At 35.4% G+C, this 13,011-nt stretch overlaps 1 protein-coding gene across 2 annotated transcripts in view; it reads right to left on the bottom strand.

The window, feature by feature from the left end:
* Positions 1–13,011, bottom strand: part of LOC145686272 (uncharacterized) — a 72,429-nt gene that overhangs the window by 55,624 nt on the left and 3,794 nt on the right. For both annotated transcript variants that reach the window (XR_014131573.1, XM_081759402.1), the window contains exon 2: positions 320–448. The gene's annotated coding sequence lies outside the window, so the exon portion shown is untranslated. The remainder of the gene's footprint in view (positions 1–319; positions 449–13,011) is intronic.

Here is a 13,011-nt window from a genome sequence, read left to right as displayed (position 1 = left end):
ACTGCAACAACACTTCCTCTTATTGATTGTTTTCTGTTAACATTCGTTTTCAGGTATTTTATTCTAACCGTGAGAACAAACCTTGAGTAACGATCAAGAATAGATAGCCTACACCAATATTTGGTAAATCTATACGTGAAATTAGTGAAGAATTTTAATTTGTGTATAATACAATTATGTAAAACAATAAGGAAATGAAATCTTATACCTTAGCATATTTTGGCTTTTTAATTACTAATCAACGTTTAATAACAAATAAAGCCAAATACCCTTACGTCAGGATGAAACAACATTGGTTAACTTAGTGCAAGCAACATACCTGTAACCACGAAGAAATCACACAACACAAATAAACGTTGTGTATGATGGAGTCCTCCATATGGAAACGGCATGCGCTCTGAAGGGTGACAGTTTCACTCATCTCAGGAAATGTTCTTTATTTTTAAGCCTGCAAAGAGTGAATCAGTAATGAGACTGCGTAAATTGTAGTAACTGCAATCAATTAATTCATAACGGAGCTCTCGTTTATACGTCATTTGTCATTTCACTGAACATCGTATTTGTTCTTGTGTATTTGTGAATGGAATGCGGGAAGGTCTTCTGCGTATAAGTTATTTAAATATTTAGAAAGTGGGGTTTTAATTATATTTTTGGAAGCAGACCACTGAAAATGAAAAGGGAAATATTATGTCATTGCTGTATAACAACCTTTTAGGGCATTTGGATTATACTTGGCTCAGAATACTATCGAGGCCATTTTTGGGAAAAAGAATTAAAGTAAAATCTACAAATTCATAAATATACAAACTGATACAGATGCACCTGTTTCGCCTTGCTCTGAACATAAATAGACAAAACACCTATACCTTGTTTGTAGTGATCACCTAGCATAAATTGGTGCGTCTTTCGCATCAGTAATAATTTTGTTCTAGTTCGTTAGTTGGTATTCTGAGGCGGATTATTACGAAAGTAGTTTGGTGACTCTAGTGTGCTGCTGCTTCTTTTATTGTTTAACATAGTCAAATATTTATTAAAATAAGAATGTTATTGTTTTTCAGTTTGTGTTGGGAAGTTAGGAGGGTTTGCCACTCTCAATGTTTAAACTACTTACTTTTTATTAAGTCTTGTATTACCTTGTTTTCAATCTCAAGTGTTTCACTTGCTCTTCCTATTTTGTGGAAGTATTTTGTTGTTCAGTTACATCCCGAGAGTAACGCTTTACTAGTTTCCCTTTCGTCAACTTGTCTATGTAAAAAAAAAGATCACTATAACGGTTAGTTTTGTGTTTACCCATTGCTTTATTTCCGTCATTGCACACAAAATTTTGATCGCAAGTTAACATGTAATTCCAGATAATGTGTTTTGGTTTGATTCGGAGGTGGTAGTGTTACTTTTTTTTTTTTTTTTTTTTTTTTAAATAATGATTCATAAGTTTTAAGCATTGTGATTGGCTGGTGTTGTAGGATGTTATATGTATAGTGGTTGTCAGTGCTACTCGGTCACAGGATACAGTCAGCACTTTTTTTTTTATTCGTAATTTTTTTTCTTTCAGTGCTTTTTCCGAGGTGAATGTTGTAGTGTTATGGGTCATTTCTTAATGTATGTGTTGTTTCATCCTTAATCTGCATGAGTTACAATTATTAAATATTGAAATATGATATTTTGTTTGTAATGTTGGAAGAAAATCGATGAAAATGAAATTAGGAAGAATTATATCCCTGCCACGTTACTTTTTTCGATTGAACTACTTGGAAATCGTTCATTCCTTCTTACACTATTTCTTAACTTTCTACGTTTAATTTTGAAGATTTTCTTTCAAAAATAGAAGTAAACCATAACTGTTTCACTATTAAGATGAGTGTTTGAAATTTTATTTATTCCAGCGCGATATCAAATATCGAACTTTACCGTAGCACCCATAGATTTTATGGAATTTCAGTTTGCATGTATATAATCAGCCTGTACGCAATTATTTAGGCATGCAATAAGAAAATAACATTCTAGAACGTAATAGAGCATAGTAGAATTCGGATAACTCGATATTTCGCACAGCTAGGTGATCACAATTTTTAAATTCGTAAACGATTTTCGTGGTCAAGCACAAATATTATAGCTTTTTGAAATAATGCTTTAGTTCGTTAAAAGCTCGAGTGTAGTAACTTTAACATCGCCCATACGCTGCAAACAAAAACATCAGTGTGACAATCTAGCATCACGATATATCTTTCCTACAAAGATTTTATCATTTCTTAGGCTAGTTTTAGACGGAAACATTTATCGTAGCAAAAATCGTATCATCGATATCCTACCGTGTAAAGTGGCAAATGGTATAGCATTTCCCATGCCAGGCATTTCCTGTTGACAGAGCCTGCTCTATTTCGTAGCATTTTCCTCAGCATTTCTGCTCTGATTGCAGCGCCGTGGTGTGTTAAAAGGAAGCGAAAGATTTTGTGTCAAATATCCATGCTCTTTGTTTTGTGTCGGAAATTGAATTGTAGTAAAGAAAAGGTGCCTTCGATTTCAATTCAGGCAGAGCATGTACCATCACCATCTCACATATTGTTGAAACTTTTTTTTTATAGCAATTAGACTTTTTTTGTTTTTGTTTTGTCGAAAAAAATTTTCCCGCCAAATAATGGGCCATCAAAGACGGGGAGTACAATTTATGAATTGTAGAAGACATGGAAAATGGTCAACTTCGGAGCCTCACCATTCGGCTATGGAGACAGGTAGAGTTATAATTCTTGTTGTGGTATGTACATAAGGATATAAATAAACTATATTTTATTATAGTTTGGTTTGCGCATGCGTATCTTTTTTACATAAATTAACAAATGAACGTCAATTTATCTGAAAAGTCGAAGTTTGCGAATTTTTTTCGAGCACTTCCGGTTCGAATTTTAAAATTCTGTTTTCACGGTTGGTAAGACCTAGCTACCCGCTTTCCGAAAAAAATTTGTATCGCTTCTGTGTGCAACCGTTTTGTTGCAAAAAATTCGATAAATTGTAAAATTTTCAAAAATCGCAATTTTTGGGTGCCATTTTCTTCAAAACACCATCTTTTAAAATTCTGAAATTTTGTCAGATGGTTCAACTTTACATAAATAATAAACACACCAGATACCATTCTCGACCAATGCCTCATGAATTCACTGCAGCCTTTTAAAGTTAGCGAAGTTTCGTTAACTTTGATGTCACAATTAGCAACACTGGGAACAATAAAAGTGCAATGATTTGATAATGTCTGTGGTTCACATTCATTAAATGAAGAATAATAGGTTTTCTTGACTTTTTTTTTTATTATTTTGATCAAGAAGGCTCTCTGAAATAGTAAAATGAGCCTCCCCATACTCCTCCGTTTTCTTAAACCGAAATAATCTGAGGTGGAAATTACGATTACGAAACACACAAATTTTTAAGTTTACTTGAAATGGCCATCCAATAAATTCTGATGATCTACAAAAAACCTGAACTATTACCTCAGTGATGATTTGGAATGTTCCAGACAGTCTCAATTAAGTGCGATGTCATTACAGTGATCGAAAAAGGACAAAAAGTTTAAAAAATCTAAACGTTTTCTTATGCGTTCCAAAGAAATTTACTGACTTTTTAAACAGAACAATCTCAACATAAGAATGGGTCACTCGGAATTTTACAGTATTCGACTAAAGAGGGTCAGTTCGCAACCTGCGAGGGAAGTGTGTATGTGTGTGAGTGTATTGTGCAAATTTTAAGTTAGCTGCTACTGCGTTGCTACAAACCAAAGGTGCAGCCTATATTGAAGCTGTCATGAGTGACCTATTTCCTTTAGTACTATGATCCGTAGAAAATGACAACTGTCTTTTTCAAGAATGTGGTGAATGTCCTGGAGTGGAACGAATAAGTGTGGAGTCTTTAATTATTGATCCTGATGAAAGTGTTACGTATGCCATATGGGAAAACAATAATCTCGTTAAAAAACTGCGCCACTTTCTGTTTTCGTATCGTACATTGCTGGTTTAACTGTAAGAATTGTAATTCATGACTACATCAAGAAAATCCAAAGAGAATTAATTGCTACCGAAAAGCACCGTATAAAATTCCAAGATACAAATTCTATTTTACTTCATGTGGACTTCGCTGAAAACTGGACTGTTATTCTGCAAAGTGAAATTCAGAGTTATCACCGGAATATGAAACAACGGACAGTTTTGTTGTAATAAACAACAATTCGGCTTATGTACTCATAGCCATACACAAGATTCTAAAAATACTCGAAGAAAAGCGAAAATATATTTTATAGAAAAAGGTTTGAATACGTGAAAATAAGTGTCTACAATTTCTCAAACCATGTCAGTGATTTCTGATGGTGCTGCATCCCAGTTTAAAAATCGCTTTCAGATGTTCGAAATGCAGACAGGTCCGATAAAGCAGTGGTTTTGCAGTGAAACCGGCCATGCAATGGTCTCTGCGACGGTATTGAGGGGGGAGGTGTAAAGAATGTGGCAACCCGGCATAACCTTAAGCAAAAACAGATACAGTATTAAAACCGCAGAAGAAAAAAAAAAAGAAATGAAATCTTTAAGTTTTACGTCCCACGCTTATGCCGGTTGGCTAAAGAAGATGGTGATTATGAGAAATGAATGAAATGGTGGAATGCAGAAAGTGGGAGGAAACGGGATAACCCCGAGAAAACCCACGAGCACTTTGTTTGTCCACCACAAAGCCCACACGGCGCGATCGAACCAGGGACCCCAAGCACCAGAGGTAAACGCTCTACCACTGAGCCACCGCACCCCCACTAAAACCGCAGAAGAATTCGTGAGTATAGTGCAAGTACAAACTCCGGGTATTACTCTCGTTTTGTTGCCTGGAACTGAATTCGACGACTTCCGGAAGAAAAAAAGGGAAAGTATACGACCGGTAACTGGTATTCAACGAAGTAATCTTTGGCTTTCGGAAAATGGCGAAGTTTTTATGGCAGTAACGGGTCACCATGAACTAATTTCATGCTTCCCCCAAAATCAAACTACTGCAATTCAAAGTGTAGATTTAAGAAATCTGCAAAAAGGAACTTTTGTTACATGCATATATGTATGATAACCAGTGGTGCGTAGCAGAAATATTATGAATAAATCATGAATTACGTGAAGTTGAAGTGCTGTTTATGATTCTACATGGACCTCCAGCATTTGTGACAATCGACAATGTGCTACGCAGGGGCGGATCCAGGACGGACTTCTGAAAGGGGGGGGGGTTATACTGCTACTTAGAGCTACGAGCTCCAAATTCTGAGATCGGTCTTATCTATATATAAAATTAAAAAAGTTTCTTCCCCCTAGATCCACTCCTGGACGAGTTGCGAGTGAGCCAACACCTATTGGAGCACCTGCACGGTTAAATGCTATTAGCGAAGAAGACACCAACCAAGCAAATGATTGGTCCATGTAAAATAATAACAATAATAATAATCAGTGAAATTTTGTTTCCGAAGACCATTCTAAGTGAACTTGAAATTTATGCGCTTCGTAATCGTAATTTCCACCTCAGATTATTTCGGTTTAAGAAAACGGAGGAGTACGGGGAGACTCATTTTACTATTTCAGAGCCTTCTTGATCAAAATAAAATAAATTAAAAAAAAAAAAAAAAAAGTCAAGAAAACCCTTTATTCTTCATTTAATGAATGTGAACCACAAACATTATCAAATCATTGCACTTTTATTGTTCCCAATGTTGCTATTTTACAATTTATCGAATTTTTTGCGACAAAACGGTTGCACATAGAAGCGATACAATTTTTTTTTTTTTTTCGGAAAGCGGGTAGCTAGGTCTTACCAACCGCGAAAACAGAATTTTAAAATTCGAACCGGAAGTGCTCGAAAAAAATTCGCAAACTTCCACTTTTTAGATAAACTGACGTTCATTTGTTAATTTATGTACAAAAAGATACGCATGTGCAAACCGAACTATAATAAAATATAGTTTATTTATATCCTTATGTACATACCACAATAAGAATTATAACTCTACCTGTCTCCATAGCCGAATGGTGAGGCTCTGAAATTGACCATTTTCCATGTCTTCTACAATCCATAAATTGTACTCTCCGTCTTTGATGGCCCATTACTTGGTGGGAAAATTTTTTCGACAAAACAAAAAAATATGGGTCTCTTAAAAACATGTCTAGTTGCCATAAAAAAAAAAGTTTCAACAATATCTGAGATGGTGATGGTACAATTTTATATTTTTTTGCCTGAGTTGAAATGGAAGGCACCATGAGTTGGAGTAGGGATACTATTACTATGTTGATTTAAAAATATGAGGAACATCCTTGCTTGTACAAAGTTAAAAGCGTGCAGTTTCACTATACGGATCCACACAGAAATTCATTAAAAAAAAATAATAATAATAATAACTTTCTCGTTTCATTTATTGTACCTTCAGCAATCATTTTTGAGATGTGTTCTTGCATTCTCCGGTGCAGGTTCAGTTTAACAGGTCTTCTGCAATACAGCTGGCAACGTGTAGTTTTACTATACGGATCCATAGTATAAGTAGTAGTAGTAGGAGTAGGTGTAGTAACAGTAAAAGTAGTAGTAGTAGTAGGAATAGGAGTAGGAACGGGTTGTAGTTGAAATAGGAGTAGTAGTAGCAGTAGTGGGAACGGGTTTGAAGTCCCAGAAGAATTGGTTGGGTTCTGTTCTCGATACAAAATGGGGAAATTACAGACCTGCCAAAATTTTATGGCAGCTTACTGAAGATTACGTGCATTTCAGGCTCGACTTTAATTTCTATATTTCCACGTAAATACGCATCTCAGATGTAAGTGCACACCATATTTCCATTACTTATACACTCTCTATTAAAATATTAGAAATTTCTTGTGTAAATTTTAAAATCTATGGGCCTGTATAGTATAACTCCATCGTTAAAAGTCCTTTGTATCGTAATAAGCATATGCGACAAAGGGCTTTAGAAGAAATAGTGACTGAAATATCTGTTTTTAGTTTTTTGCCATAATTGCGCTCTTCTCCAGTGATTTGTTTGCTACGTCACCAGAAAATGCTTATCAAAATGCTTCCGTGTAAAAGCACAATATACTTTTATGCCACAGAATATTATACGAGATCTTTGGCAGCACATCTGCTATGAGAAATGCTGCGATAAATGCTTTCGTCTAAAACTAGCCTTAATTTTTTTTTCATATTATTGTTAAAAATTATTTTAGGGTACATTATACTTCTTTGTTCTGTACTGGAACTTTCAGGTAAAGTTTATAATACACGCTGTATCTGCATATCGATAAGTACGATCACTATTAAAGGGTACTGTAAAGAAGAGTAGGGTAGAGAAAAGCAGCATAGAGTTATCTTAGAGGTAGGGAAGTTTGGACGGATTTTGTTGAAATGAATCAACTCTAATTTCTTGTGCCTTTGTGCAGACACCAGCTGGGGCGAGCATTATAAAGTTAACCTGAACTTTTATAACAGTAATATACAGTAAAATATTAGGGGTTGTTAATAACCCACGTCGTATTTCGTAAAACTCGATATTTTCGGGAACTCGTTACCTTCTGTCCACATCAGATCGATTTTGTGCAGCTCTACAGTATTATTTGAATTCTGAATAGCGATGTAAAATAATAACATGTAGCGGTCTTAGATATTTAATCTGGACGGTAGAAGTCTGCAGCCATACTATAGATGCTGGGATATTCGCAATGTGATTGTAGGAAATTATATAGTGCTGATTAAGACTCAGGGACTTCAAATTTGTAAAATTCACAGAATAAATGTGTAATGTTATTTTAAAAGATCAGTATGTTAGCATAAGATAAATGGGTATCTTATGGTAAGATACTGGTATGGGTATCTCACCTCTAACACATGTTATACGATAGTGTCAAAATAATGAAAATTAAGTGAACTGAAATCTTTTAGTTTTACGTCCTATGGTTATGTCGTGTAGGCTAAGGAAGACGGTGATGATGAGAAACAAATAAAATGATGGAATGAAAAAGGGGGAAAACCCCCAGAAAACACACGCATACAAAACCATACTGCAAAATACAAGCAATATACTAAGTAATACTGCATAACACAGAAATGAAGAAGTTGTTCCACAAGTAAGGCATGATGTTATATGTCATATCAAGCGCTTTTTCTTCTATCTTTGCTTTTGCGTATAACCTCCATTGTTAACGCGCCTTCCTATTTCCACCTGTGTTTACTGTTTTTTTTTTTTGGCGGATATCACCCTGGCGTATTGCTACTTAAAACAGTTCAGTCTTCCAAAGTGAATATGAGCCAAGAAAGCAATTTCTTCCATAGGAAACAATGGTTAGAGTAAATTTCCTCAAGAAAGAACTATATCCCTGACGATGTACCATTAAGTGACAAATTGCTCTTTGCAGATGACCTCAATATATGCGCTACGATAAACACCAACCGTGACTGTCTTAATTTGCAACATGACTTACAAAGTAACGCTAATTGGTATTCTCCTAATAAACTTAGTGTAAACATAAACAAATGTAGGATTCTATCGTTTACTAGAAACAAAAAGTTTCTAGTAAAGTTTTTAGAGTTTAATTATTCAATAAATCAGATCTTATTAAATAGATTAAATTCAGTTAAAGATCTTGGAGTTAAGTTTGATACGAAAATAACATTTAATAACCATGTCGTGAACATAGTTAATGAATGTGTTAAGATGTTAAGAGTCATAATTAGAACCAGGGTGGAAAAAAATCATGATTTTTTTTTAAAAAATCATTTTTGGTGATTTTTTTTTATTTAAATCGATTTTTTTGATTTAAATCAAATCTTTCTCCTCTTATAATACAAGTCGCGAACTGAAGAAACAGCATTACGAATTAGTATTAGATGCCAATTATGCCATTTAAGTGAAAGTATTATGGTTGAATTTTGAATTAATCCCCAATCGTTAACCTATATCAACCCGAATGTTTCTTAACAATTTTAAATTATGGCTTTTTTTGGAGGACTTTCAGTCAAGCATCATCCCTATTTATCCTAGGATCATGGTTCAACCTCATTCTCTTCAGAATAGAACAGCCTATAAAACGGTAACATTCACGTTTTCCCTATCATGTCCCTGAAGCGGAAAATTTTGAGAAAAGTCGGGATTTTTTCTGACTTTTTTTTTTATTTTGATCTCCTCTGGACTCCTTTATGTTAACGCACAGATCTCAAAATCAACTGGGAAATACTAAGGGTGTACTAAATGTGTGTACAAAATCTCAAGCTTGTATCTTGAATAGTAAGGGCGGGAACCCCAGATGATCCGGATCTAATATAAAAATTTCCTCAGGTATCCTTATTTATCCTAGAATCATGATTTGTACATTATTCTTTTCAGAATAAAACAGAGTTTCAAATGGTACCATTCAAATATCTCCATCGTGTAGGCTATCTGGAGCTGGAAAATCACGAAAAAAAGAAATATCCCCTTTTTTACTTTTTATCCTCTGTACCGCCTCTGTTTAAAGGCAAGATCTTAAACAAATCTGAAAAATACAAAGGGGTGCAGTCAGGGTTTGCCCAAGTGGGCCCAGCCCGAAAAAACCCACCGGGTTTTTTCGGGTTGGACCCACCTGAAAAAACCCACCTGGGTTTTTGAGCTTTTTGTTAATATATTATTGCTACAACTAAGTTGATCACATTGAAAGTGATTTTTATCAAATTTTGGACTTTCCTCGGGCGAATTAAATGCTTTCACGTTAAGATATACAACAACATTCTACATAAGACCTTTATAAAGTTCTGAATGCACTGAATAAATGAAAAAACCTTACCTTAGCTTGAGATAATTATATAACAAATTAATGTATTGATTATGCTTATAGCCTATTTGAAAACAATGCAGTTTTATATTTTAGAAAATACTTTCCGTAAATAGTGTGCTCGCCGACTCGGCTATACCGAAGGACGTTATCCCTCATAGGGGAGACCGGGGCACATTGTCACAATTTTCGCGTTTTATTTTCTTGTGATGCTCGTGTAAGGCCGAAAATTATAATTTTTAGTATACACATACTTTGTTATCTTGTGCACAGCATATATTTCTCTGTCCAATGTAACTCGCTCTGAACTGGACTTATGTACTATGTTTTATGACCAATACAGTTGTGACAATGTACCCCATATGCGGGGTAAGTTGTCACAATATATGGGGCAAATTGGCACATGTTATTCTTGTGGCACTTTCCAGAAATTGGTAGATATTATTAATGCAACTATTACTAATGCAAAAAGACTGTAAATGTTACCAGCATTAAATACTTAGCGTCTGAAAGAGAATCAAAACATAATTAAATGAAAGGGGAAACTATATTAGTTAAATAGCAAAGAAAGTAGGAGGACCTGTAGCTTATATTTTCTCAACCTAAAAGATTTATTGTTACATCAAGCTTTGTAGGAAAACTAAAACTGCCATGAAAACAGAACTAACTCATAGCTAAGGAATCAAAACTACAAACTAAAAGGTCATAACAAAATGACGAAATTATCAAGTCATAGCCTACATCTCCAATAGGCCAACACAAAATTAGCCAATTGCATTTAAGTTGTTTCTGATTGTAGTTTATGAACTGCAAAGAATTTCTCTGATAGGACTACTGTATAGCTAGAAGAGGAGTAAATATTATTACGAAGTTTAGTTGCGTTCTATCAGTACGCACCCCAAACTAGTTTGAAAATGTTTATCCTTTTGCTTCTATAAAGCACCATACCTGGAGGTCATCGTCAGAGTCACAGTTAATATACACGTAAAACTAGTTCTGCTTCCCTCAGTTTTCGTAGGCCGATTCCGTACATCGAATGCACTGAATCCACTTCTCGCTACATGTGTTCGCACTGTATGGATCGCCATAAACTAAACAAATGTATCGTCGTCCTCTGAGGAAGAATCGTCATCTTCTTTGGACCTTCGTTGACATTGTTTGTAGGTGCAAAACTATTTGCTTGGGGAATTCTTATAGCAAGATCACCATGTCTTTTCAGAAATACCGGATACCAGTCTGGGCCAGCAATGGCCTTTTCGTTCCACGACTCTAGGCATTTCAATCTTAGCGCTTTTGCATAGTTGTAAGCCAAATCGCGAACCTCTTTCGTAGTGAGTCCAAATTATATGTGCGAAGCTTGTTTTGGTATGATACTAGTAATTCTTCCTAGTATTACGAAGAGTAACCTAATATAAATGAGCATTGGCCGAACTGTAGTTCGCCATCTGTAACACGTGCACAAAATCTTGCCAATGTTCTGTAGTGGACATGAAATTCTTTAGCAGCTTTAGGCCTACGTATTGATATGGGGTTATTATTTCTTTTCATAGCTCTTGCTGCAACCGGTAGATCTTCCATTGGTGGTGCTTTCCTCTCTGTCTTTCTTTTGTATATTCTCACTGTCTGAGGAACAGAGATAGCCCTATCGTCTGTATTATACAGAACACACAGTGGGGCACATTGTCACAGTGACAACATGCCCCACGCGTCGCCATTACTCTTTTTACAAAATATCTATACCAAACGACAAGATTAGGTGCATTCAAAGTAGCACATTATGAAGCTCTATTTGTAACCTACATAACACACACAAAAATATTTGTTTCTACCGCTTTCACGAACACACAAAATAGCAATTTCAGGACTCGGAAAATTTACATTCCGGCACTGAAAACAAAGTTCAACTGACGCAGCACCGTTGTTGCCGCCTATCTCCAATCGAGTACAGTTAGTAGTGACATCTAGTAAGTAAACAAGAAAGCAGCACCGGCGCGCTAATGTTTTCGCTTTTTTCAGAATTGCTACTTTGACAACATGCCCCTTGTGACAATGTGCCCCGGCCTCCCCTACGTTTGACGAGTTTAAAGCCATATGTGCCGGTACTACCAGTAAATATGTAGTGCATTAGTAAAACTATTAGTATTATTTCTTACCTTTGATGGTAGCACAAGTATTCTTCAGTAAAATTTAGTTGTTCAACAATAACAGTTTAGTTCAGTTATTTGTTGTTACTCTTCAAATAAGCGTTCTTTAGAATCAACACCAACAATAGCGTAAACATTCTTGTCAAATTTAAGAAGCTTAATGCTCAGAGTTCCGAAAACTACGTAACACCTACTACTTCAAGTGCTGAATTCAAACTTCCGTACTAGTGGAAGTTTCGATATACAGTAAAGAAAGCTGCATTTTCGAGGGAAAAAAAGTCGCGAAAGAAATGCTCGGGAAATTCCCGCAATTGAACGCAGAAAGCATCGGAACTGAATACTTCAACAATAAAACTATTTTATTTTACGCTGGAAGATAAAATATGAATTACATCTTTGTTAATTGTTTTAAATTAATTTTCTGGAAAGAAACGTCTTGCAACAAATGCTCGGGAATTTCACCTAATTGAACGCACAAAATATCGAAAGTGACCTTCAAATAAAACCATTTATTTTACGCTGTTAAATTAATATATTTGGTGTTCATATTTGGCAAACGTCAGTGAGGCTTCTGGAATGATTCGATCGTCTGCCTGTACCACACATACTACAAGGTAGCACCTTCGATGTTTTAAGTTTAAATTTTCAGGGTACAAGCACGAGACACACTAAATTTCCTGTACAGATTTTGGCGGCATACCAACGTACAATTTCAAAATGGTGGCTTTAAAAAAATATAGCGGGTATCCACGCTACAAAGTGCAATTTTCGGTCTTTTAAGTTGAAATTTTTAGAATATAAGCACGAGACACTCTAAATTAGCTGTATATGTTTTGGCGGCGATCCAACGTAAAATTTCAAAATGGCGGCCATTTTTTCAAAACAACAGTGAATAGAAAATTGTTGCAAGTTGTGACAATGATAATCTTGAAATATAAATCACATTTTAACACTTTTACCCCAAAGACATTGAAATATTTCGAAAAAACCCAATTAAACCCGAAAAAACCCGATTAAACCCGAAAATACCCGAAAAAACCCACATGGGCCCAGGTGGGTTGGGCTTTTTCAAAAAAACCCGG

Source organism: Thermobia domestica, chromosome 5 (assembly GCF_964235325.1).
Source record: "Thermobia domestica chromosome 5, izTheDome1.hap1.1, whole genome shotgun sequence".
NCBI lineage: Eukaryota > Metazoa > Arthropoda > Insecta > Zygentoma > Lepismatidae > Thermobia > Thermobia domestica.
The sequence above is the reverse complement of the archived record's forward strand: the minus strand, read 5'-3'. Positions and strand labels throughout refer to the sequence as shown.